This window comes from Lasioglossum baleicum, chromosome 5 (assembly GCF_051020765.1).
Source record: "Lasioglossum baleicum chromosome 5, iyLasBale1, whole genome shotgun sequence".
Classification (NCBI taxonomy): domain Eukaryota; kingdom Metazoa; phylum Arthropoda; class Insecta; order Hymenoptera; family Halictidae; genus Lasioglossum; species Lasioglossum baleicum.
The window spans coordinates 1,032,146-1,060,043 of NC_134933.1; the positions used below are offsets into that span (position 1 = coordinate 1,032,146).

General features: G+C 36.2%; 1 protein-coding gene across 1 annotated transcript in view; it reads left to right on the plus strand.

Moving 5' to 3' along the window:
- Window positions 1-3,066: 3,066 nt before the first annotated feature.
- LOC143208955 (uncharacterized) overlaps window positions 3,067-27,898 on the plus strand; it is a 51,584-nt gene continuing 26,752 nt past the window's right edge. Inside the window, exon 1 of the mRNA XM_076423968.1 lies at window positions 3,067-3,435. The gene's annotated coding sequence lies outside the window, so the exon portion shown is untranslated. The remainder of the gene's footprint in view (window positions 3,436-27,898) is intronic.

Sequence of the window (27,898 nt, forward strand, 5' to 3'; positions counted from 1 at the left end):
TGAGCGGGGTGCAGACGCGCACATACAGCTTGACAAATGTAGCTGTGCGGGTGACTAAATTCAGGGGGATGCGCAGAAGAAAACAAAGACCGCACTCGCGACGAGAGAAGGATGCAACATTTGAACGGTAAAGTACACACCTCGTCAAAAGTGCGTACTGTCCATTATTTCTTACAGCTGTAAACATACAAAACAACTGTTTATATGTTTGTGTGAACACACTTTTGTCACTATATTTTTTAACTGAACTGTCGCAACGTGAATCGTTTGACAGGTGACGTATCGTTGTGAAGTTCGTCTATTTGCCACTGCGCAGCGGGGAATATTTCCCCTTGCGGGGGACATTCAGCGGCACAGCCACATTTGTCAAGCTGTAGAAGGCCCCCTTTTCGGTTTTCCGCTTATATCTCAGAAACTAGGTCTCCTAGAGATAAAACCACTCTATACAAAATTAAAGGTGACAAAATGTGCCATAAGATTGACTGCATTCAGTTTTTCGCTATCTTGCATAGTTTCCGAGATATCCGCGCTCAAAGTTCACTAATTGTGCTGAAGAGTTAGCTAGTCAAATAAGGCAAACAATTCTTTTTCACAATTAGTGAACTTTGAACGCGGATATCTCGGAAACTATGCGAGATAGCGAAAAACTGAATCGAATCAATCTTATGGCACATTTTGTCAGCTTTAATTTTGTATAGAATGGTCATATCGCTAAGACACATAGTTTCCGAGATATAAGCGGAAACCCGAAAAAGGGGACCTTCTACGTGCCCCCCTGTACACCGCTCACCTCCTAGGAGTAGGGACTTTTAGTATGTTTACTTCCTAACTAGTCCAAACAAAATCCCAAAGTTAAAAATTGTGTTCCTTCCATTTCCCTCTACGCGCCCCCCTTATGAGCATTCATTGACTGGACTTATCGGTGAGAAGTCGAATTATCACGAAACCATATCGATTATTATTAAATGTTACATTTCCCGCCATATTTCAGACGATGTTTTGGCACTATTTTGGCATTATTTTGGCACTATTTAGAACTTTTAGCGATGTGGTATTTCAGATCTCTGTAAGTTCCATGTTATCCCTGCGCCCGGTCGCGCCCGCTTACTGGTCCCGCTGAATATCACAGGTCGTCGGTGGTAAAGTAAGTAAAGTAAGTTAGTAAAGTAAGTTTTAGAAAAAAGTACATGTTAGAAGGGCTGTTTCTTCGTTTGATGTTGTGAGTTGTGGGGTGCTTGAAGAATGGTTAATGTCTAAGTATTTGTGAATGGAATATGTAATAAATTTTAACTATATATATACTTGGCTCCATATAAGAAAGTACTTACTAGCGGTGCATATGAGTCTAAGGGAACTCGTTCATTGGCTGATCCCCTACTCGTAATCCGTCGACCACGTGACCATAGAGACCATATCGTGTGTTCGTAGTATTTAGAGAAATATTGCGAGATTAATATTGTTCATATTGTGCAATATAGTTTAATTCAAAGAAAGCGGAAAGGTACAAGAGTAGGTATTTACATACGTCGAAACGCCGCAGGTAATGGTGTTACGTTGACGTAGAAACGTCAAACCGGTGTGATAGGTTAAAATGATACAATTACAAATTTTTGTCACCTGATATATGAATATTCATGACGTATTGGGTGATCTGGAGACTTTACAACAAGGCTGACGCGTAACGACATGCGCGAAACTAGGAGTAGTACTTGTGCTAGTACTAATATTTTAGTAAATATACTCTTTCCTTGTCAGGACATCGTTTCGTATTTAAAAACGGAATTGCAATTCGTGTTGTATGTTCGTGTACAGACAAACATTTTGTGCGAGAGTAAGAGATGAAAATCAATTAGTTTTCGAGACCCTCACGAAAAGTATCATATTTTTAGACACCAATCTCGCTGTATCAAAATAAAGTCATAGATATTACCGCTCCCTAGGAGTGAATGAAAATAGGTCCCCTGGTGAACGTAACGAGGTCAAGGCGCTCATCAACCTCACGGGCTAGCTGTCAACTTCCGGTGGCTCTCCACACACCTCTCTTTCGGAACTCTATTCTATTGGAAGCTGTAGTCACTCTGTCAAACATAATAGTCAACCTCGGCAAACAAAATTCTAATAGATCCCTTGAGCAACTCATTTTTGTTACAAGCTATTACCTCATGAGCACATTAATCGTGATCAATATATCTTTGTGGGAACGAAAGTAACCACAGTTTCTATGAAAACCTCATCAGAATTTGAACCAGGAGTAGTCAGTGCGACTCTGAGCACAAAAAATTTCATTTTCCTAAGAAAATTACATTTTTCCATTAGAGGTCAGTTTTAACCTTCGCCCAGCCATTATTTTCCAATATACATTTAAACGTTTTTTAAAAATTGTTCACGTAATTGAAGATACTTCTATGTGGTCAATCGTGTCATAGCCGAAGGGTTAAGCGAAAAAGAACGTTTCCATCATAAAAGAAACAAATGATTACAAAATCTAAAGATTACATTGAGCTCAAAATAGAGAATATCTTGATGAGAATAATTCAGTAGACACCCGTATAACGTGATGAAAATTGAATTAGCTCAAAAACTGTTGAAAAAGGCGTATCTTGAGTAGCAGTAAACGCACAATAAACGTGCATTAAAATTGTTTAAAAATCTCGAACACTTTCCGACACGGAAAACACACATGCTCAGTTTTTTCAAAAATTGTTTCTACCGCGTTGAGCGTCTACAGCATCCTAGAATTTTCCACTGGTTCAGTCCTTTGTATCTCGCACCCTCTTGCTCCAAAGACGAGCTCCTCGCTCGAAGGGAAACGAATGGCTCCCGATCTTAGTTCACCGCCGATAATAAACGGAAATGCGTCAAAGGTGGATCGTACGGGGGCCGCGGGGCGGGGAAAAGATCTTCTAAGATCGGGGGCGAAAGCGCGGCACAGGGACGAGGAAATGTGGAACGAGAACGCAAGGCGGAATCGCGTGTTGTACCGAAGCCGAAGCCGAAAAGTCGAGCGACGCCAAAGTTAAATATAAATGTCGCGGCAAGCGGCGAGAAGTCCTGGACCGATGAACCAGCGTATCCGAGGACCAGTCTCTTCGTGGTCTTCGTCGTGGACCGACTACGAATAACCGACTACGAACACAAAGTCGTTGCGCGCGACTCGCACGATTTTTAACGCCACGATCGATCACCCCCTCGATCATCGGGGCCCGCATCCCGAGTGTACACGCGAGAACCGATGAAAGTTCAGGGGATCGCACCTTGAACGAAACCGATCGAAACCGCTCTCTCTCTCTCTTTCTCTTTCTCTTTCTCTTTCTCTCTTTCACTTTTCTCTACTCTTTCTCTCTATATATATTCTTACCGGAAACGACTGCGACCAGTGCTTTGGATTATTACTGTGCTACCGATTTCTTCGATCGACTGCTCGACGCCTTACCGGTATCGTTTTCACTAATTTTTATTCGAGTTTTAGTGGATTTATATGTACTCTACGAGTTGTAGAGATGGTTATGTGTGGTTATTTATTTTACGTGTTTTTAATAGGCCAGTGGGTTGGAATGTACTCTGCGAACCGTAGGGGTGGTTCGTGGGTATCGAGGTTTTGTCATATTTATCTTTAGATCGACTTTTGGTAGCATTCACTCTTTGCACTCGATGCTATTTTAACTCTAGTAGTCGGATGTTTTTTTGATCTAGAATATTTCCAGTCTGTACACCCAGAGAATGTCCAATCTCTCTGAAATTGCCCTTTGCGTGAGGTCGAACTAGATTTTGATCTTTACCAGTTTATTATTGGGCTGGCAAGAAAGTAATTTCGGTATTCTCAGATGAAATAGAGCCGAATTTTTTTATTCAAGCAATGAACTTAAATGAATAAGATATTTTCCGTTTTGTTCGATGGTTTTTTGCCAAAAAGAATAGGTAAGAAAATATTTTATTTATTAAAGTTCGTCGCTTGAATAAAGAAATTTGGTTTCTTATATTACACCTTAAAATGCTGAAATTACTTTCCTGCCAACCCAATACAAGCTTTGTTATGTACATTCTGGAATTCGAACGTTCTTTCTTATACATATAGAACGTGAAAACTCTATAGTATCTTTTCTGACTTTCTATACTTTCAACCATTTATTAAATGCGGGTAAACAATTGCAGAACCTAGATAATTGGGATGTTTGCTGATACCAGACATCATTTTATTTATTAAATACGAACTTAAAATTTGGTCATGTAAAAACTGCTTCAGAGTATGGTAATTTTTAGTGACCTTATAAAGTTTTCGAGTGCAAAAGGTTGAAGAAGACTAAAGAAGAAGACACTTTTAGAAGACAGCGCTGTTTTAGAAATTGGACACGATTTTTTATGAAGATTGATGATTCTGTGATTCTTTAGGGGTACAGTATTCCGCATAGAAATTAGAGAATCCCAGGTGACCATCGATTGACTGCGTTTTATCGCCCACGTAAATATGGTTTCATAGTCAATCGATCCCTAACTATCCAATGCTTTCAACTTTGCTCTACCGTCCGCATAAATTCACTATTGTAAAAGTTTCACGGTCTAGCGACTCTTTGGGGATATGAACACCCTTACAAACTAACTAGAAAATTTCTATGTGACCACTTAACAATTTCAACATCCCATAATCATCCATATTGTATGTATCCCATTATCAACTCTGCACTTTGTGCGCCTGTAAATTATGCAATTGGATGTCATAGGCGTGGCTCCGTACTGTTTCACCCTAACTGAAGAGTCCCAAGATTCTATCAACACTAACCGATTAAGTAGGATCTCAGGTTCAATTGAAAATTAACTTCCTTTAATTTATTTTGTTGTCGATGCATAGCCATCGGAGAGTACGCAGACATACAATAAATATTAAGTTCCTTCCGTAATATAAATTGTAGTGCAAGGGGTTAACGAGCACGAAAAAGACACCCCCCCCCGTAAATCATTGCTAAATGAAATATATAAAATAATGTAAAACCAATCCAGTGGCACTCGATTAACGATAAATAGACTAGAGGATCTTCATGCAAAATAAAAATTGTCTACATTGACTGCGATAAATAGAAACCAAATTAGATATTATTTCTTCCTCTAACGATTTTAATAGATGAAAAATAATGTAGCGGCATGAATAAATTTTTATATTATCCTACAATTAAAAATTTTATCTACCCAATTTTGCTGTAAATGCATAAAATTCGCAGTCCAAGGATAAATGTAGTGCCGACTAATCTCTGTCTGATGGTAACATAAAAAGAGTCGCGAAACTTTCCGAATATCTCGAAGATCGTGAACTTTATCGGAGGAACGTCCGTCGAACTAATTAAAGGAGGAGTTTCCGCGTCCCGTGGCGATCGCAGAACTAATTAAAGGTGCAGCTTTTCCCCGCTTAATATTAAACCGCAGTCGGGCTCGGTCCCAGGGCTTCGACAATAACCGGCGATCGGGGTTAACCGGCACGAGCAACCTGTGTCAGGAGCATCCGTTCAGAACGACGACTATTTCTGTTCGTTTATTCGGCAGTAATCTTATTTCTGGCAGCAGCATCTGAGGTCCAGGATCCAGCTAACCCAGAGATAACGGTGTCCGCGATAGAATTTCAACAGCGCGCCGCGCGTCTCGCGATTTTATTCGGATCGTTCGTTTTTCCACCAAGTTCATTGCATTCTATGTACGTAAAAGCAATCCTGAACCGTGCCACCGGATCTTCCTTCTTTTCTCAGCACTCTTCGGTACCCCCGAGAAAATATTTTCCATTCCTCCTGTTCTAAAGCCAGAGAGGTTTGGAGCGAGAGGAACGCTTTCAACTTTTTGTTTTATAGCGCTCGAGAGAGAGAGAGAGAGAGAGAGAGAGAGAGAGAGAGAGAGAGAGAGAGAGAGAGAGAGAGAGAGAGAGAGAGAGAGAGAGAGAGGAACCCTGCCACCTGGAATTCGAGTTCGAATCCGTTCTCGAGTGGTTTCGCCGGTATTTATAGACCAGCAGCCACTCGATTCTTCTCGATGCTTTATCGAAATCGGTGGAACAACCCCGACCGACCAGACCCGGAGCTCTCTCACCAACCCCACGCCCGCACGCACCGCGTTCGTGAACTTTAACAAGAAAATGCGTGCGTTCGGGGGAACGTTTGTTGGTTTTGAGGGGGCGAGTTGTCGGATGAATTTCAGACGGGTTTTTTCGGGAACGGATGCACCGACCGCCAGTTGTTTGCTTACGCTGCCTGAAAAACTGGACGGTTCCACAGCTGAAGGGAAAAGAATCGAATTCGGGGTGGCAAAGAAAATATTAGCAGTGCTGGAAGCTGCGCTCCTCCGTTCTAAAGCGAACGGCAGCTATTAATAACACTGTCCAACACCAAATTTGTTTTCAATATACTGTTGGGTCCTTCTTATAGAGTTTTTTGCGCTGATTCCGAATCTGTCCTTAATTTTTCTCCTATGCGCACAGTTTTTGAGAAACATGGCTTTGAAAAAAAACATATTTTTCAACTTCAAACAAATATTGTGATGTTATTATAAAAGATATTGGAATTGTTCTTTACAGCAAAAGATTCTGTAGACTTTCCCGAATACAGTAATATCCAATATTAATACATTATGATTGTTTAAACCAGTGGCGCAGCGACGGGATACGGAGCGGCGAACGACCGTTCTAATGGTGATCGCCACTGGTGACAACTCATGTCGGACGAAGATATTTTGCTTTCTGGTTCGGTAAAAAAGTCGATGATTCAAACTTTGGAGGGGGGTTTCTCAAGATAAAAGTCTGCTCTATCGCGTGGTATCGTTCGATTTTCTGCTGGACCCTTATTTTTTGAGATGAATTCAAAAATATCCTCAAAAATTGGTGCCAAAGTGGTGTCTCTCCGTCTTTAATCACTGTTTAAACATGTTTAAACAATCATAATGTATTAATATTGGATATCACTGTATTCGGGAAAGTCTACAGAATCTTTTGCTGCAAAGAACAATTCAGTACCTTTTATAATAACATCACAATATTTGTCTAAAGGTGAAAAATATGTTTTCCTTTCAAAGCCATGTTTCTCAAAAACTGTAGTGCGTATAGGAGAAAAATTAAGGACAGATTCGGAATCAACGCAAAGAACTCTATAGGAAGGACCCAACAGTATATTGAAATCATTAAAAAAGTTGAAATTTGTTGGACAGTGTAATTAGACTGCGGATTTTTATGCATTTATGAGGAAATGAACTGGATGAAATGAATGTTTATTTAATCACTGCTTCCCACAATTGATTCAGAATATTTTTATTTTGCATAAAGATCCGCAGTCTATAAATAATTTGCGTCACTTTGCTTCGATCTTCCACAATTTTCAGCTTCGACTCGTACACGAATGACAGAAATTCTTATAAACGCATAACAATAATGGATTACAATAAATTCGAGTTCGAAGTTTTTACGGAAATTCAGATCATTTTTGCTGTTTTTTGTCTCCGAATGAAATGGAACTGTTGCAATTGAATGAAAGTGAAACGTGAGGCGCCATGCACCCGCGCAGGATGGCCGAGCGATTGGCAGCACGCATGTGACTGCAAGGCTAATTGTAGGTGTTAATATTCGCGTCACTTTCTGAAATATCCGACGCAGTCGTTGCAAATACACCTGCCGTGTCGGACACATCTGTGAGCACTGCTCTCGTCCTTTTAAAATAGAATTGTCGCTATATTTAGTCGGCCTGCACTCGATATCCAGCCAAAAACCTTTAGACCTTCGACCCGTGTAACCATATCGCGCTAACTTCCTTATAATTTGGAAATATTCCAATGGAAATCCATTACCTAATGGAAGATTTCACTCTGAAGGTAACCAACCATCTATTTTGTACATCTGCAAGACTAGTATCAAATAATTGGGTTAGGTTCATCGAACCCTCTCCTACGGGTTCAAGATTGCAAGTATAGGTTACATTATCACTCTCGAGACCCAACATTTTCAACGTTTTTGCACGTAATACTCTACAAAAAATTCGACGAAAAAATGATAAAACTTTGAACTCTAGTGCGAGGAATTAAAGACTACTAGTCCAGTCAATGAATGCTCATAAGGGGGGTATAGAGGGAAATGGAAGGAACACAATGTTTAACTTTGGGTCTTTGTTTGGACTAGTTAGGAGGTAAACATATTAAAAGTCCCTACTCCTTAGGAGGTGAGCGGTGTACAGGGGGGCACGTAGACGGTCCCCTTTTTCGGTTTTCCGCTTATATCTCGGAAACTATGTGTCCTAGCGATAAGACCATTCTATTCGAAATTAAAGGTGACAAAATGTGCGACAAGATTGATTCGATTCAGTTTTTCGCTATCTTGCATAGTTTCTGAAATATCCGCGCTCAAAGTTCACTAATTGCGAAAAAGAAATTTTTGCCTCACGTTTTTTGCCTTATTTGCCTAGCTAACATTTCAGCACAATTAGTGAACTTTGAGCGCGGATATCTCGGAAACTATGCGAGATAGCGAAAAACTGAATGCAGTCAATCTCATGGCACATTTTGTCAGCTTTAATTTTCTATAGAATGGTCATATCGCTAGGATGCATAATTTCCAAGATATAAGCGGAAAACCGAAAAGGGGGACCTTCTACGTGCATTTGAAATTGAAATTGGAAAATTGAAGTTGAATTTGAGAAATTGATGTTGAAACTGAAAAATTGAAGTTGAAATTGAAAAATCGATGTTCAAACTAACAAATTAAGGTCGAAATTGAAAAATTGATGTTGAAATTGAGAAATTGATGTTGAAACTCAAAAATTGAAGTGGAAATTGAAAAATTGATGTTGAAATTGAAAAATCGATGTTCAAACTAAAAAATTAAGGTCGAAATTGAGAAATTGATGTTGAAAACTGAAAAATGGAAGTGGAAATTGAAAAAGTGAAATTGAAAGTGAAGTGGAATTTGAAAAATTGATGTTGAAATTGAAGTTGAAATTGAGAAATTGATGTTGAAACTGAAAAATGGGAGTGGAAACTGAAAAAGTGAAGTTGAAATTGGAGTGTTGAAATTGAAGTGTTGAAAATGAAATTAAAGCAAAAACACTAACTCGAACAAATAATACCAAAGTGAACATTGAGCTCGGATATCTCGGAAACTATGCGAGATACCGAAAAATTGAATCGAATCAATCTTGTGGCACATTATGTCAGCTTTAATTTTGTATAGAATAGTCTTATCGCTAGGACACATAGTTTCCGAGATATAAGCGGAAAACCGAAAAAGGGGATCTTCTACGTGCCCGCCTGCATCCCGCTCACCTCCTAGGAGTGGGGACATTGAATATGTTTACCTCCTAACTAGTCCAAACAAAGACCCAAATTTAAAAATTGTGTTCCTTCCATTTCCCTCTACAACTTTTCGTTGACTGGAACTACATTGAATGTTACACTAATGAAAAAGCTTCTCCGTCACAGTAATTGCCTCACCGATCCAAGCATTTTTTCGTATTACTAAAAACAACGGAGATATTTTGTACGTTTGATTTAACAAATTTATTCAATTGTATCCGCATATCATACATCATAACCTCTCAAACGCGCTTGAAATCGAGCTACTTTACTCGTGTATGACTTTTAAACGAGTGAACTCCGCACAATGAAACTTGGATTCCGCGCACTAGAATTTAGTTTTGTCGTTTTTTCGTCGAATTGTATAATATTACATTCAGAAAAGTTGAAAGTTTTTGGTCCCCTGAGTGAAGTGAATCGATCATGCTCGATTGGAATTCTTGTATGCTTTTAATATTCTTCGATCGATCCATAAAGATTCAGCCTCCCGGTAGCAAGGTTCTCGGGCATGTTTGGGATGTTAACTGGTTCTCAAGTGTTTAAACAAAGATTGTCGTTTCTCCATTTGCAGTCGAAGCAACTTGGCCGATTCCCCGAAGCAGCGAAAGTATGGCGAATTCGCGCTGTTTCGTATTTCCACGAGTCAGCGTTGTGTAATGTTACGTTGTGTGCGACGCACAGTGCCTACAAACAAGAATTTAGCATTTTTGACTCAATATACGTGTCGTTTTCTGAAGTTTAAAAGAAATATCATTAGAGTGTCTACATATATGTTTGCTAATAGCATTGGCAGGTGTTTTTCTCACAAATGCATCAAATCTAGTCTGCTACTGATGATACTTTTAGACGATGAACATCTGGTTTTGTATTATTTAGTATGAGCGAAAATTGTATATATTAACACATTACTGACCGGTGATTATCGCATAATTTTGAAAAATCTATGCTGCATGGCTAAACACTTTTTAATGGAACCTTCAATAGCAACAGGAATTTTCATTGTGATCTAACAAGTCACCCTCAATAACGTCATTTAATAATTTCATTTAACATTGCAATGTAAAAGAAAATTTCTATGCCTTCTTTTGGTACAGCACAATTATTAAAAATCCTATTAATGGGTTTCCGGTAGGTAAAGTGTTAAAAGCCTCCCTTTTGTTCTTAAGTTCAATTCGTGTTCTTTCTACAAATTAAACTCTGTAATTGTGAAATACTATGGATTTTTACGAAGCATTGTGCGGCGTAAAGTGGAGTATTTGCCCCGAAATGATGGCCAAAACTATATTGACATTATTATAAGACATGCATGCATAGTACAGTGAGTCATTGGATTTGTCTTGAGTGGCATTTAAAAAATTAAGCAGACCATCCTTTCTTATATAAAAAAAATGTTTTATAATTATTTGTATTGAAATGTCTAGATGACTGAATACCGATTAACTGTTGTCCGAAACGTTTTATTGCCAGATTGTCGGCCTGAAAAATCGTGATAACTGAGACATTTTCAGCGTGACCGCCGACGCACGTTGCGTTTGCCCCATATATCGCAGTACAAAAGGTATTCTAAAAGTCGTATTCGCACATGTTCGCAGCCAATTCTTTTTGCATTGTTAACAGAAACTTGTACAGTTTCCAATGGTGCAGAAAAGAAAATCGCGCTGCTCTTTTCCTTGCGTGACCAGAAATGTTTGCCATTCTCCTATAAATTATTACCTTTTCCCCAGGTTATCTAGTAGATTTGGACGAAAAGATGTGAGAAATCCAAGTTTCGATCCTGTAGGATTAGTAGTTTACAAGTTATTAACGTTTAAAGTTGAGCAATTTCCATTGATTTTGACAGGTTTGGCCGCCATGTTGTGTATAGCGACGGTCGTGCGCCGGTTACCGAGTGGCGCCGCTAGGTTGCAGCACAGGCACGCGGTAATGCACATGATTAATTATTTAGTAATTAAATAATTAAATAAATAATTAGTGACTAATTAATATATTAATTAATTAGTGGCTAATCACAGTAGGTATGATTAATTAGTGGCTAATTAAATAAGATAGGATTAATTAGTCGCTAATTAATTAAGATAGGATTAATTAGTGGCTAATTAAATAAGATATAATTAATTAGTGACAAATTAAATATTAATTAATTAGTGACAAATTAATATTAATTAATTAGTTACTAATTGATTACTTACTTAAGTAATTAATCAATTAATAAGTTTATTAATATTAGTTTATTAATTAGTTATGATAAATTAAGTAACTAATTAATTAACCTGTCAAAAACTCTGGAAATTGCTCAAATTTAGACTTTAATAACTTGTGAACTATTGATCCTGCAGGATCCAAACTTGGATTTCTCACATCTTCTCGTCCAAATCTACTGGATAACATAGGAAAAAGATACAAATTTCTAGAAGAACGGCAAAAATTTTTGATTACGCACGGACAAGTTTACCCGAACATCGGAACTCACTTGGAAGCCTAAAAATTTCGTTGTTGAAAATCCTACAAATGCGAAATAATTTTAAACAGGCAAACAATAAGGAAGTGAAAATTGCTGAAAACTATAATTGTATACCTGTCTAAAAAAAGTGTCGGTAAAGAGAAAATTAACACAACATATGTGTTACATATGAAAAATGTGTGCTACAAAAGTCTTTACTTTCAATACATAACAACGCTACGTGTGTACATAAATTGAAAAAATAAAACTAGTACACTGTTGTTTATATACAGGGTGGTCATTTTATCTGAAGACATTGAAATATCTCGAGAACTATGCATTGAATCAAAACAAGTGGGTAATAAAAGTTGTTCGTTACGAAGGGGGACATCCCAAGGGGGAGGTGGGGGTGGGGAGTCAATTATGGTGTTATTGAATAGCATTTTTAAAAATATCAAATACGTCTACTTTTATTTTTCTGATCTGATGTGTATTTCTCGAGACATCCCCAATTTTCTACGATTTTTTACTTATTTTGATTTTTGTCCATTACAGCGCCATCTGTGAACCAAAATGCAAAATTTTAAGTCGAGTTTGGTATTATTGAATGTCCCCCTTCGCGACGAACAACTTTCATTACCCACTTGTTTCGATCCGATGCATAGTTCTCGAGATATTTCAATGTCTTCAGATAAAATGACCACCCTGTATGTATTCCAATAGCTTAGACAACCAAAATTAGTCATCTTACGCAAGATTTGAAAAATAGTATTTTGGCCAACTTTTCGAGGCAAATACTCCACTGTACGGCGCGGCGCGGCGCACAGTGCGGCCGATCGCCGATCTAGCTGTTCAAAATTCAGAAAGTGCTTTTAATGATTTCTTTTAAGAAAAACCTTGGCGTGTACGGTTTTTCAAGTACAGTTTTTCACTCCCCCCTCCAGAATTTTATTCAACAACAAAAACTTAATAACTTTATTATTATAAAAGAAAATATAATTATAATAAGAGAAATAAACTAGATTTTCGGTCATTACATGTTCTTTGAAATAATAATTGAAAAACGTAATGCCTTTATTTTGGGAATAACAAAATGTCAATCATCAAATAACGTGGGATGCCTTGACAAAATATGCATATAATTACATATTAATAATAATCAAATAAAATTGTGGATGGAAATATAACATAATATAATACTAACGTTCGTTTATTATATTTCCATCCATTATTTTATTTAGTGGAGTAATTTCTTTGTAGTGGAGTAATTTGGATAATTACAGTCCTTTTCAAGTTTTAGAAATTTGTAACTTGCTTCAAACCTAACTAAACACCAAAAACATGGTTGCAAACCCTTTGTGAATTATTTCGTTATTAGATTTTACCAGTTTCATATCCATATTCATCCATAATTTGACAATAATGAATATTTACTTTCACATAACAAGACTTTGGTGACCAGGAGATTCCTCGTAGAAAAAAATCAGTTACTTGCTTCAAACCTAACTAAACTCCAAAAACATGGTTGCAAACCCTTTGTGAATTATTTCGTTATTAGATTTTACCAGTTTCATATCCATATTCATCCATAATTTGACAATAATGAATATTTACTTTCACATAACAAGACTTTGGTGACCAGGAGATTCCTCGTAGAAAAAAATCAGTTACTTGCTTCAAACCTAACCAAACTCCAAAAACATGGTTGCAAACCCTTTGTGAATTATTTCGTTATTAGATTTTACCAGTTTCATATCCATATTCATCCATAATTTGACAATAATGAATATTTACTTTCACATAACAAGACTTTGGTGACCAGGAGATTCCTCGTAGAAAAAAATCAGTTACTTGCTTCAAACCTAACTAAACTCCAAAAACATGGTTGCAAACCCTTTGTGAATTATTTCGTTATTAGATTTTACCAGTTTCATATCCATATTCATCCATAATTTGACAATAATGAATATTTACTTTCACATAACAAGACTTTGGTGACCAGGAGATTCCTCGTAGAAAAAAATCAGTTATTTGCTTCAAACCTAACCAAACTCCAAAAACATGGTTGCAAACCCTTTGTGAATTATTTCGTTATTAGATTTTACCAGTTTCATATCCATATTCATCCATAATTTGACAATAATGAATATTTACTTTCACATAACAAGACTTTGGTGACCAGGAGATTCCTCGTAGAAAAAAATCAGTTACTTGCTTCAAACCTAACTAAACTCCAAAAACATGGTTGCAAACCCTTTGTGAATTATTTCGTTATTAGATTTTACCAGTTTCATATCCATATTCATCCATAATTTGACAATAATGAATATTTACTTTCAGAAAACAAAATTTTGGTGACTAGGAGATTTCTCGTAGAAAAAATCAGGGAGGCCAATGCAATCTTGGCCCCTTTTTCAGAAGGTAGGCAGTTACTGTATGAACTGCTAGTAAATACCTGGAACATATATATATACATATATATGTGTGTTATATTATGTTATATTTCCATCCACTATTTTATTTGATTATTATCAATATGTAATTATATGCATATTTTGTCAAGTCATCCCACGTTATTTGATGATTGACATTTTGTTATTTCCAAAATAAAGGCATTACGTTTTTCAATTATTATTTCAAAGAACATGTAATGACCGAAAATCTAGTTTATTTCTCTTATTATAATTATATTTTCTTTTATAATAATAAAGTTATTAAGTTTTTGTTGTTAAATAAAGTTATGGAGGGGGGGGGGTGAAGAACTGTACTTGAAAAACCGTACACCCCAAGGTTTTTCTTAAAAGAAATCATTAAAAGCACTTTCTGAATTTTGAACAGCTAGATCGGCGATCGGCCGCACTGTGCGGCGCCTCGGTTCGTCCACTACGCGTTTTTCACACGGTAACGTGTACAAGTTAGCAGAAAGTCAGACAATCTAAGCGCCTATTTCGAGAGATTTTTGGATGATTGCCCATCCTAATCTGCCTACTCACTGCCACCACGCGACCCAGAGCTCGTTAAGCGTTGAAGACGCTGCCACCGAATTGCCTACCGAAACCATGTACCGCAGCTTGAGAGTCCAACATTTCCTCTCGTAAAAAGCCACTCACATTTTTACCGAACTGCGTGCCAAAAATGACTCACTACCCTCCACGTTCGAATCGATTAACCCTTGGATCCGCAAAATGCTAGAAACTCAGCTGGCATTCTCTCTAGCATCTTCTTTGGATCGTCAGATCCAAACACTACATATAATTCTGCAAATACTAAATTTACCTGTACACTAATTAATAACCTCGATGTCTCTTTTTACTGCAACGACCCAGTAGGCTTCTTAAACTAATCGCGTTCTAATTTGTCCGAGCACCTTCACGTTTCGAAAAAGCTGAGAAAATTGTTGCTACTGTCCCAGTTCCTTGGAACACGACTACACTAAACTATTTCTTAATCCCTCCAACCAGTTAACATTGGCACAATTCTTTAGACTGTAAATACACTCTCGGCTTGATTTATAGTACCTCATGACCACCTTACTCTAAATATCGATACAGTGCTGTCGAATCAAAGCTACATTTCGAGATATTGCTTCTTAGCATCTTCTAAAGATTCTGATAATTTTTACAAAAGATTATAGTAGACTTCCTTCCCGTTATCAGAATCCATAAGTATTTGCCACATTCAACTGCAGGAGCACCGCAACATCCATCCTTATTATTCTTATTATTTTGTGGATTTCTCTCTTCAAGGGAATATAATGAATAGACGGCGGATTTTACGCAATTATGACAAAAATGGTTGAATGTAATTTACAACAATAAAAAGATTCGAAGAATTTCTTACGTGATTACACTGTCCAACAAAGGGCATAGCCGGATAAGGTAGTCAAAAATGCCCTTGAGCCGAATTTTATCGACGATGTGCCATTCGATAGAGCACCAAGAAAAAACATACTGTGCAAAATTTCAACCCTGTATCTCGATCGGGAGGGTAGTTATGGGGTAAAAACGAAAAATCAGTTTTTGGCCTATTTTACCTAGTTAATGACGCTTAAAAATTCTGAAAAAAATCTGACACATGTCAAAAACCCAAATACATACTTTGCAATTGGTTTCAGATTTTTAAAATGGAAATGCTGCTTGTAAAAAATCAAAAACCTCAAAAAAATCGAAAAAATGCAGATTTCACATGGAAGTTTTAGAGTGACAATATTTATATTTTTACAGTAGCAGTATATTGTTATAAGTATTGTTCATGAATTTTTTCAGATTTTTCGGTTTGGTGCGCCGTTGTTAAAAAAAATAAAAACCGATTTTCTTGACGTTTTTTCCGCGAAGAACTAAGCTAACCTTAAAATTGTTACGTTCTATTTATTCTGTAAGTCTATCAGGCTCTGATAAACCTTGAGCATTCTACAGAAGTAATTAAAAAATGAAATCAACTCAATTAATATTTCTACAGTATGAACATTACATCTAGAAATATCAATCACGTTTCCAACAGCTCAAATGGCTCAGCGTATTAGGCGTTCGACTGAGTCCCCCTAAAACCTTCAAGGGAGACGGACGTGCCGACCGCTGTCCTGCGAGCTACCTGTCAAGATCAAAATCGCTCAACTAGAATCAGTGAAAAGTTTTTCTGTAACCTGGCATTTTTCTAAAAGAAAAAATTAGTGAAAATACAGTTAGTGCACAGGGGGTTTACCCCCCGGACCCAGAAGTGATAGAAGAAGAAAATAAAAATAGAAATAGAAACACGGAAAATGTGATAAACAATAAAGTGTTCCTCAACATAATAAAAACGATCAAGGATGAAGAGAGTCTCGTCAACAGTCCCTCCGTCCTTAAAAACAAGTTAAACAAAATACTTAAAACAAAGAAAACGATTGAAATATCACTACCAAAGCCTAACCTAAATGGTAAAAAACGACTCCATTTAAATAGCAATCCTAAAGTATTCGACGAAAAAATGCCAAAGACACCTAGTACAAAGAAAAAACAGAAGGAGAAGTCTTCTACAGAAGGAGAAGAAATAAACAAAGAACTATTACAAATGATCGATAGTCTAAAAAAAAAATTGAAAATATAAGCAAGGAGCTGGAGGAGGAGAGAGCCAAAAACGCATCGAGCTCTACGCAAAATAGCATAGCAGAAAGCCCAAAAAGAAAATCTACAGCAAATGGCAATGAAGAAAAGAAATCACCAAGTACCGTTAGCCGCACGACCCCCAACTACGAACAAGGGAAACAATGGCCAGAAGGTCATAGCACAAGCAAGAAAAGATGTAACGGAACAGGGGCAACCCAGGAGTACCTGAAAGAACAAAACAACACCGCACCAGCCGACGACAATATAATGGACCTCGCGAGCCACAGGACCCCAACCCAAAGACAAAGACAACGAAACCAAACGTAGACAATAAAGTGGTACAAGAAATAGTAACGAAAGAACGACAGGTAAAACCGCCGATAATAAATATTTTCGAATCTTCCCAGCAAGTCACGTACAGAATTGTTAAAGAGTCCCTAAATATTAACAAATTCAGCATTAAATACATTAATAGTAATAAACATTATTTACAACTTGAGAACCTAGAAGACCATGCAGCAGTTATTAACATACTAACAGCAAGAAAAATTAAATTCTTCACATATACACCGAAGTCGATCAAACCAAAATCCATACTTTTAAAGGGTATTGATAACAGCTTTGTCCCGGACGAAATATTAGAAGAAATTAATAACCTAAATCTACATAAAGTTTCGATTATCAAAATAACCAAATTCAGCACGCAAAAATCTATCAAAAATAACAATCCATTACCATTCCTACTAGTACAAATCACCCCTGACAGTGATATCGGAACCCTAACAAGCATAAAATACATTCTAAATCAATCGGTTAAATGGGAAAGACTAATAAAAAAAGAACCAATCATGTGCCTTAGATGTCAAAGAATAGGACACTCAGCGTCAAATTGTAAATTAGACTTTAGATGCGTCAAATGTTCCGAAAACCACGATCCAGGTAACTGCGAGATCAAAAAAGATAGCTTGGTAGAAAAATCAAAACTCTTTTGTGTAAGATGCAAAGAATTTGGACACCCGGCATCATACAAAGGTTGTCCAAAGTTCAAAGAAATAAAAGAAAGATATACACACAACTTAAAAAAAAAGAACGAAAACAAAATTACTACTTTAGCAGAGATAAAAAATAGTATAACCCCGAAATACAAAGTTTCATATGCTGAAGCGGTTCAAACAAATAACTGATCTACCGACAATCAAATAAACAATAACACAAACCCAACAAACAGACACTACTCTTTTTCTCAACGACCAATAGACAGCTCACAGCACACACAAACACAACAGGACAAAGTACATACACACGTAACAAACCTAACATACACAAATCAACAAAGCATACCCGACCCTATAATGGAGCTAAAAAATCTTTTTACATCACAATTGAACAGAATAGAGTACTTAATATCTCAAAACACTCAAAACATACAAAATCTATTTAAATTATATTGTGATGGTACACCAGAACTAGTAGACACTATAGACTATGAAACAAACGAAGAACTAACCAATGGCTAACAAAAGCGTAACACAGTTAAATATTATTTCCGCAAATGTAAACTCCATCGCATCAAACGAAAGGAGACATAATATAGTACAAATCATCAACAACCTCAATCCGGATATTATATTACTAAACGAGACAAAGCTTAAAAAATTTCACAACCCGAAATTTAAAAAATACAATCTAATTAGAAACGACAGGAACTCAGCAAACGGAGGAGGCGTAGCAACCCTCATTAAAAATCATTTTAATTACGAGAGAATAATACCAATAAAAGAACTGAACATAATAGAAACGGTTATCTTAAAACTCAAACTAGAAAATAACAATAATCTGTTCATCATAGCAGTCTATGCCCCTAGTACGGAAGCAACCGATGTAATAGCTGATTTGGACTACATTTTTTACTTTTTAGAACTACATAAGACTAATAATTATTTTGTAATAGCGGGCGACCTGAACGCTAAACACCAAAAATGGAACAACCATTATCAGAATGCTAGAGGGCGAGCTTTGGCTAACTGGATACAAAAACACGAAATAGACTATAAAATAGTTTTAAAACACACAAATATACCAACCTTTGTAAGGAGCAATTCATATTTAGATATAGGTCTGATCGACAGCAGAATAAAATTAGAAAACCTAAATCAGGATGGTACCATACAGACCACAGACATCGATAGTGACCACAGAGCTATCAATATACAATTCTCACTACCAAAAAAAGACGACATAATTGTTTTTAAAAACCATAAATATCCATTACTCTACAAAAAAACAGACTGGAATAAATTCAAAAAATACCTAGCGGCTAAATACACTACGCATATTCCGCAAAATAGAAATTTAACCAACCAAGAAATAAATAACTTTCTAGAAGAAATAAATACAGCCATAGTAGACGCAATAAAAAAACATGTTCCTAGACAAGTAGACTACAATTCATCCGACATGTATATAAACAGAACCATTAAAAACTTGCTCGCACAAAAAAGCAAACTATTAACCATACTAAATAATGAATACAGACACCCCTCTCCACAAGCTATGGTCATAATTAAAGAATCCAAAGAATTGATCAAAAAATGTAAAGCAGAAATCAAAACTGAATTCAAGAAATCGGTCAATACGTTCTGGGAAAACAAAATAAAAAACATACCCATAAATTCAACAAAAATGTTCCCGAAACTAAACTCAATTTTTAGAAAAAAAACAACTGAGAATATCCCAAATCTAGAAACCGATAACAACTATGATATTTTAAAAGACGCGAAAATAGACATAAATTCAACACAAACAAACAGCACGGGAAAATATATAATAACTAATAATAGGGACAAACTAAATTTAATAGGGGCTAACTTCGCAAAAGTCTACACTCAAAACAAAAATCTGGGAAAAAATAGATTATCTGAAATTATCGATAAACACCACAATAATCTCATGCAGAACATAGAAGAGGATTTGGCCAATATCAAATACCTAATACAGTTCGACGATAACAATCAAGCGAGAAACCCAGAATGGGAAGAGGACCCAAGCTACTTCACAAACATAGCACTAACAACCAGCCTCTTTAAAAAACTTAACAATAAATGCTCCTCAGGGCCAGACGAAATACCAAATATAATACTCAAAAATCTTCTACTCCACATCATATACGACTATAACACAATTTTCAATAACTGCTTAAACAACTGTTATTTCCCAACAAATTGGAAAACGGCAAAAGTAATCCCGATTGCCAAGAAAGGTAAAGACCCTTCTTCTCCTCTTAGCTACAGACCAATCAGCCTTCTCCCCAATATCTCTAAAGTATTCGAAATCCTAATAAAAAGAGCTCTAGAAAAATTTTACGATGATAACAACTTAATTCCGGACACACAATTCGGGTTCAAACATCAACTAAGTACAATACATGCAATACATAAACTAACATCCGATATCCACGCAGCTATTTTTAATAAAGAGAATGTGGCAGCCTGCCTTATAGATCTAGAAAAGGCCTTTGACACAGTGTGGGTCAAAGGTCTCTTATACAAAATGAAAAAAAAGGCTGCGAATCACACCTGTTAAAAATACTAACGAGCATGTTACTGAACAAAAAATTTTACACAAACACACACGAAGATATTCTATTCGAAATGGAAGATGGCCTGCAACAAGGAACAGTTACAGCTCCGATTCTTTTTAACTTTTTCAATGCAGAAATTCCGAACCTATTTGATATACCGGATTCAACAGACATAAAAGTCATATTTTTCGCAGATGACTTAATAATATACATTACAGGAAAAAACGTCAAAAATCTCCAAGCCAAAATGCAATCAATAGTTAACAAAATAAATGAATACTATAAAACCTGGAAGTTAAAAATAAACCCAACAAAATGCGAAACTATTTTATTCAGGCCAAAAATAGACAAACAGAACAAAACTTTTAGAAACTCCTACAAATCATTCCAGATAAAAATTGACGATACAACAGTTCCGCACAAAAATCTAGTACGATACCTCGGAATTTACTTAGATAACCGAATAATACTAAACGAACACATAAAAATACAAATGGAAAAAGCTAGAAAAGCATTCATGGCTAACAGCAAAATATTCCATTCCGATTACCTAAATCCGCAAATTAAAAAATTATGTTACATGCTCTTGATCAGACCTATAATCTCATATGGTTGCCCTATTTGGTTTAACACGAGCCCACATATAATAGAATCTATTAGAAAATTCGAACGTAAATGTCTAACAATAAGAGCGTGTACGCGTGTATATAGGAGTAGAGAATCGAATTTCAAAAAATTCGAAACATGTAAAAAACTATATGACACGGCAAATATACCAAGGATAGATAGCTTTATGATAAAATTAAATAGAGATTATTTCGCAAAAATTAGACATATAAGAAACAACAATTTAATTTCTAGTTCGCTATACCCAAATGACGAATATTACACAAGAACGTGCAATACTGGAAATATCCCTCCAGAAGCTTTCCTATTATTAGACAAAACGGGTAGAATCACAGATTCAAATAATATACCTATTATATACCATATAGAGAGGAAATCTAGTGATAAAAGGATCCTATATCCACATAATCCTAACAGCAATGACCTTTCTCTCAGATCAAAACTAGTCTATAATATGTCTCTCCCTAAGAGAGATATCGAAGATAAATACTACAAAAACACCAAAATATATTGGTGGCTAAAAAGCGAGTAAATAATAAGACTGATGCAGGCTGCGACAGCTAAAGTTTGTTACTAAATATATATAAATAAGATAATCTAGATCTAGATAGCAACATCTTTAGTATACCATGTATAGATATCAAAAAGTACAAGATTGAATGAATGAATGAATGAGTATGTAAATAATAGTGTGCAAGTGGTAGTCAGATAAGTTATCCGCATTGTTCAGTATATATGTATATATCCCGCAACCCGATACATAGAGGTTAAGAAATTAAAATTCCGTCTTTTTCCTGTTATCTTTTTTTTACGGAAGAATTAGAATGCGCAAAAAAAAGAATCCAGAATTATGGATAATGCTAAAAAATAGTTATAGTTATGTATAAGACCAGCCTTTAAGACATAGAATAAGTTAAAGTGGTTGTGAGCGTTAAATTATATTGACCATTCAACTCGTTTATATATTTTTTTTGTCTCCGATATGTGTTGTAGTATATTCTCTACATGTAACAATGTGCAATCTTGTTTATCATTGTTTCCTGAATAAAGCTTTAAAAAAAAAAAAAAAAAAATTAGGCGTTCGACTGTTGATCTGCTTATACTAGGTTCGCTCCCGGCATAGGTATACATTTTTTTTACTTGATTAATTCTTTTTTTTTATGTCTAACTATATAATAATCAATGGTGTGTTTGTAGATTTCTTTTAGAAGCAATATCTACATATTCAAAAAATATTTCAAGGTGAAATTCGCAAAAAAATTATAATACATTGGTTGTGCGGATCTTAATTATCTCAGTTTCATTTTATCGTGTTTTCTGTAAAGCATATTTTATTTTATCGATGAATTGAAGGATTTATTTATGTTGAAAATTGGAGGAACTTCTGGCAGTACTCGACATTTTCAGCAGTAATTCCATTTATGTGTCTTCGAGTTTTAAATACTTTGTTATAGAGAAAAGAAAGAAATTCAAGTTGTAGAAATGGCTCTATTGTTGTTTACTTCTTTTGAGGCATTCAATTTGGAACCTTGTCTCTTATGCGGAACAGCAATTGTTGTGTATGTACCACTCAGGGTTGCTAATGAAATATTTCACAGTGAAAGCAGATGTTCCGATACTTGTCAAAGTAAACTAACGAATCTATAAAAGCATATTTAGAATGACAAACTTTTGATGTTTCATTAATTTTTACCTTTGTTTACCTTTATACGTTTACATTTTCTTTTCTTTACTCGCCTTACGACTCTGTTAGACACAACTACTGTATTTGGTGTATTTTACCTTAAAATACTTTTTAAATATTTCAATATCGCTTTTAAAAGAATTCTACAAAAATATCCTTGACTAGTGTGAAGTTAGAAATAAAAAAGGAAGAGAATTGATGAAATAAAAAAAATAGACCTACGACGGGCGCGAACCTAGTATAGGCCGGTCCACAATCGAATGCCTAACGCACTGAGCCAACTTTTTTTTTTTTTTTAAAGAGCGTTTATTGTGCCTGAATAAAATATGTAATTACAATAGGTACATGAAACTTTTTACGCACAAAAGTTTGACGTAGTGTGAAAATTAGGAGATTAAACTAAAGGCCCGTAGGGACGGGCTCGCGCGGTTTAGCATTGTACGTTTTATTGCACTTAATGCAGGTGTGTCGGCTTAGTCTAAGAGGTTTTCTTATATTATTGTATAGTTCGAAGTGTACAGAAAGGCACGGTGGAAAAACTGTACATTTGATCGATGTTTTGAGTTTTGTCGGAGTTTTCTGGGTGTCAACCCGTTAATGGTTTTATTTTTATTGGAGTGCTTGGCCCTGAGAAATCTGAATCAAAAGCGCTGGGAGTGTGTCTTAGAGTTAACTTAAACTTATGTATAACTGAGCATTACAATTTTTTTTTTTTTTTTATATATTATATGTGTGTAATGTGTTTGAGTTATGTTGATGGGACGAGCCACCAGTATCTTTTAGTGTTTTTCCTGTGGTCGTTTTCTGTATCGAATTCTGTTAGTTTATATAGAAATCTCATTTCTGGGCCGTGTATGTTTATGTTGCTGTTGTATGTTATTGTTTTGTTGAAGTTTTTTCGGTTGTAGTGATATATAATTGGATATCCGTGTGTGTTTTGTATGAGACCAGCGGAGTCAAGGTGTATGAAAGCTTCCGGTGGTGTGTATCCTGTGAATCTTGTTTTTTCTAAATATTGGGGGTTCGGAAAGGTAGAGCTGAAAATGAGGCTGTTGTTATCTACGTTTCTTGTGTTTGCCCAGTGATTTCTTGTGGTCTTTAGCATGAATAGGTCTATGCGCATTGTTTTTGATTTTTTTAGCAGTGCGTGGTTGCTGTAATATTTTGTATAGTTTGATTCCGGGGTTTTATACGCGTTCAAACAGGCTCTGAGGCATCTTCGTTCGAACAAGCGGATTTTCTCCATCGTACTGGCGCTGATGTTACACCAGATAGGTATTCCGTAGGTGAGTATCGGTCTGATTAGTAGTTTGTAACAAAGAAGTTTAACTTCTTTGTCAAGGTATTTGGAGTAGAAAATCCGCTTGTTCGCTGCGACTGCCTTTTGAGCTTTTTCGATTTGTATTTGTACATGTTCGTTGAAATGAAGCTTAAAGTCTAAGTATACTCCTAAATATCGGACGACCTTTTTGTGTGGTATTTTTAAGTTTGTGTCTCTGTTGTCTTGTATGTGGAAGAGTTTGGCGTTCGTACGTACGTCATTATTTGCGTCTGAGTTTTTTGAAAGAGTTGGTCTGAAAAGTATTGTCTCGCATTTATTAACGTTGATTTTAAGTTTCCATGTGTGAAAGTAGTCCTGTATTTTGTCAAACAATTCTTGTAGTTTCTTTTTAATTATTGACGGTCTATTATCGATAATGTATGATAAAAGGTCGTCCGCGTATGCTATGGCGCCTTTGCGGTTGTCCTCCTTCAGGTTGAACATTATAAGAAGGTCGCTTAGGTATAGGCTAAACAGGATGGGGGAATTTACGGCACCCTGTTGTAGTCCGTTTTGTACTGTAAATACTATGGAGGAGGAGTTTTGCCCTTCGGACACCTTGAATGTTTTGTTATGGGTCATGCTCCATAGCATTTTTATGAGGTGAGGTGGGAAATTCTTTTTGATTAGTTTGAAGAAAAGTCCGTCCAGCCAAACAGTGTCGAATGCTTTTTCTAAATCTATGAATATTGCTCCTACGCAGTCTCCTGCATTTCGGGCCCAGCAGATGTCTGCTGTAAATTTAGCTATAGCGTGTATTGTCGAATGTCTGCGTCTGAATCCAAATTGAGTTTCCGGTATTAAATTATTTGTGGAGGAGAAGTGTTCTATTGCATTGTTGATTGTTATTTCAAATATCTTGCTTATGTTTGGTAAGAGGCTTATTAGTCTATAGCTGGCTGGGTCATTACTGTTTTTACCCTTCTTTTTTAATGCAATCACTTTTGCGGTTTTCCATGCGGATGGGAAATGCATTCTGTTGAGGCAGTTATTAAATAATATTGCGTAATTGTGTGTGTAAAGTGGTGGTAGATGTTTGAGGATTATGTTTGGGATGTTGTCGTAGCTGGCAGACTTTTTGTTGTTGAGATTTTTTAGGATTTGGGTTAGCTCGAATGTGGATGTGAAGTAATTTGGAGGGATTGAGTTGGGGTTCGGGTTGTCTGCTCTGTTGTCGTTGGAGAATATGCAAACTGTATTGTCGTTTCGTATGTCTTCGTCTATTTCTGTTTTCAACTTTAGAATTTTTTGATTTATTATGTTAGATAGTTGTTGTTTGCCCATGTTTTTATTCTGTGTGTGTGCCTTTTCAAAGTGCGCTCCTAGTACGTTTAGTTTGTCATTTATGTCTGTTATTCTTATATTGTCGTCCTCGTCTATTTGTGCTTCATTCATGTTTATGTTGGCATTTGTGATTATTTCTGTGTTTGATGTGTTGATTTTTAGCGTGTCTATTGCGTTCTGTTCTTTAGGTCGGAATATTGTTTTTATAGAAGGAAAGAGCTCTTTGGGTTTGTGCGTTGAGAGGTTTGATATTTTTTTTTCCAGAAGTTGCTTACTGAGCTTTGGAATTCGGTTTTGATTTTTTTTCTGATTGTTTTGAGTATGTGTTTCAGAATGTTTATTATTGTGTCGTTTGAGTCGGTGAAGTTGTTTATCGATGTCAGTCTGTTGAGTTTGGTAATTAGTGTACTTTTTAGTTTTTTTAGTTTTGTTATGGAAGGGGTGATGTATCTGTCTGATGCGTTGTAATTGTAAGATATGCGTAGTATTGATCGTTCAATGGCTGTGTTTATGTTTTTGTTTAATGTTTCTATGTAATTGTCAATTTCGATGATTGTTAGGTTTTTTGTATTTGGAATATCAGTGTCGTCTATGTTTAGTAGTTCCTTTTGGAATTTGAGCCAGTCGGTTTTGCTGTAGTTGTATATGATGTTTGTGGGTGGTACTTCTATGATCATTTGGTTGTTGGGGAGAAGTGATATTATTATTTCTGTTGCTTTATGGTCGCTGTCGAAGTCTAATGTTTTTAGTCTGCCGGGGGTAGGTTGATTATGAAATTTAATTCTGTTGTCTGCTAGGCAAATGTCTATAAATGAACCGCTCTTTGGGTATGATGGCGACGCTGTGTTTAGTAGGGATACTCTGTTTTGTATTTGATTATTGAGTAGCCACCTTTTTAGTGAGGATCCTCTGTTGTTGTTTGTGTTATTGTGCCAGTCGGTGTGTTTTGCGTTTAAGTCTCCTGCAATAATGTAGTAGTTATTTGTTTTATGCAGTTCTAGTGAGTTACTAATTGTTGTGAGGTCTGCTGTAAATTCTTTGTTGTTGCTGCCTGGAGAGTATACTGCAATTAGGAATAGTCGACTTTGGTTTATTTTTATTTCAATTGCTGTTGATTCGAGATTTGAGCTATTTGAGCTGTTTGTCTGGACGGTTTTAAATTTTATGTTATCTCTGATGAGGATGCCGGTTCCCCCACCTCGTTTTGAGTTTGGTCTGTCGGATCTAATAAATATGTAATTCTTAAAGTTTACACGGTATCTATCGTTAAGTTTGGTTTCGCATAGCAGGACCGCATCCGGTTCGTGTACTTCTAAGAATTCGGAGAGTGACGCACGTTTTTCGTTTGAGATGAGTGAGTTAACGTTTAGCTCTATTATTTTTAGTGTTTGATGAGTAATTGTTTTGATATTGTTGGTGATACTAACGTTTGATGAATTGTTCTGTGCGTTTGGATACATTCTAAATTTCTACGTTACATGCCTGAGCTAATGAGTTGATTCTGTTGCTATTATTTTTAATTTGATTTGTTAGTTGATCTGTTTGAGATTTTATGGCTGAGTCTATTATATATTTTATTTGGGAGATTAGAGAGAGAGCGTTTTGTGATTGAGGTTGGGTTTGGTGTGTGGTTGGGATTGTTGTTGGATGGGTCGAGGCTGTGTTTATTAGGTTTGATAGTTCTTTTCTGTCTGTGTTGTTTGTTACGATCTGGCTGAAAGATTTGTACGGTTTGATGAAGTTTGAAGTGAACGTGTGTATGGTTTCCTTTTCTAATTGAGTAGCTAATCTTTTTGATTCTATTCTTTCTTTCAGTTCTTTTAATTTTGGGCAACCTCTGTAGGAGGCTGGATGTCCATGTGTTTTGCAGTTGACGCAATATGGGGGAGAGTCTGCGTTTTCGGTTTGGGAGTCTGCGGAACGTGGACACTCTCCGGGATTGTGATCGTGTTCACATTTGACGCATCTATAATTTAAGTTGCAGTTTTGAGCTACATGTCCTATGCGTTGGCATCTCATGCACTGGATGCGATCCTTTTTTATTATTTTCTCCCATTTGACAATTGTGTGTAATAGGGATTTGATTTGATTCAGATTTTTCGGGTTGCTATCCGCGGATATTTGTACCATGAATATTGGTAGGGTTCTGCCTTCTTCTGAGGATTTTTTTGTAGTGAATCTTTTTACTGAAATGCAGGAGAGGCCTTCAATTTTTAAATTATTTAGAGCTGTGAGAATTTCGTCGGGGTCAAAGTTTCCTTTTACGTTTTTGAGTAAGATCGTTGTGTTTTTGTCTGCTTTTGGTGTATATGTGAAGAATTGAATTTGCATGTTTTTAAGTGTTTCGCACGCTGTTTTGTGGTTAGCTATCGATTGGGTCTGTAGTATGTGTTTGTTGTTGTTAAGTTTTTTGAAGTTGAAATCGTTCATTATGAGAGATAGTTTGGCTATTATATTTTTGATTGTGTTAGTGTGAATAGTGATGGGGGGAGGTTTGAGTGATTTTTTGAAGGTGGAATTATCTTCGAACTCAGAAGAAGGCAGTGTTTGTTCGTTTTTACCTGTTAGGTGA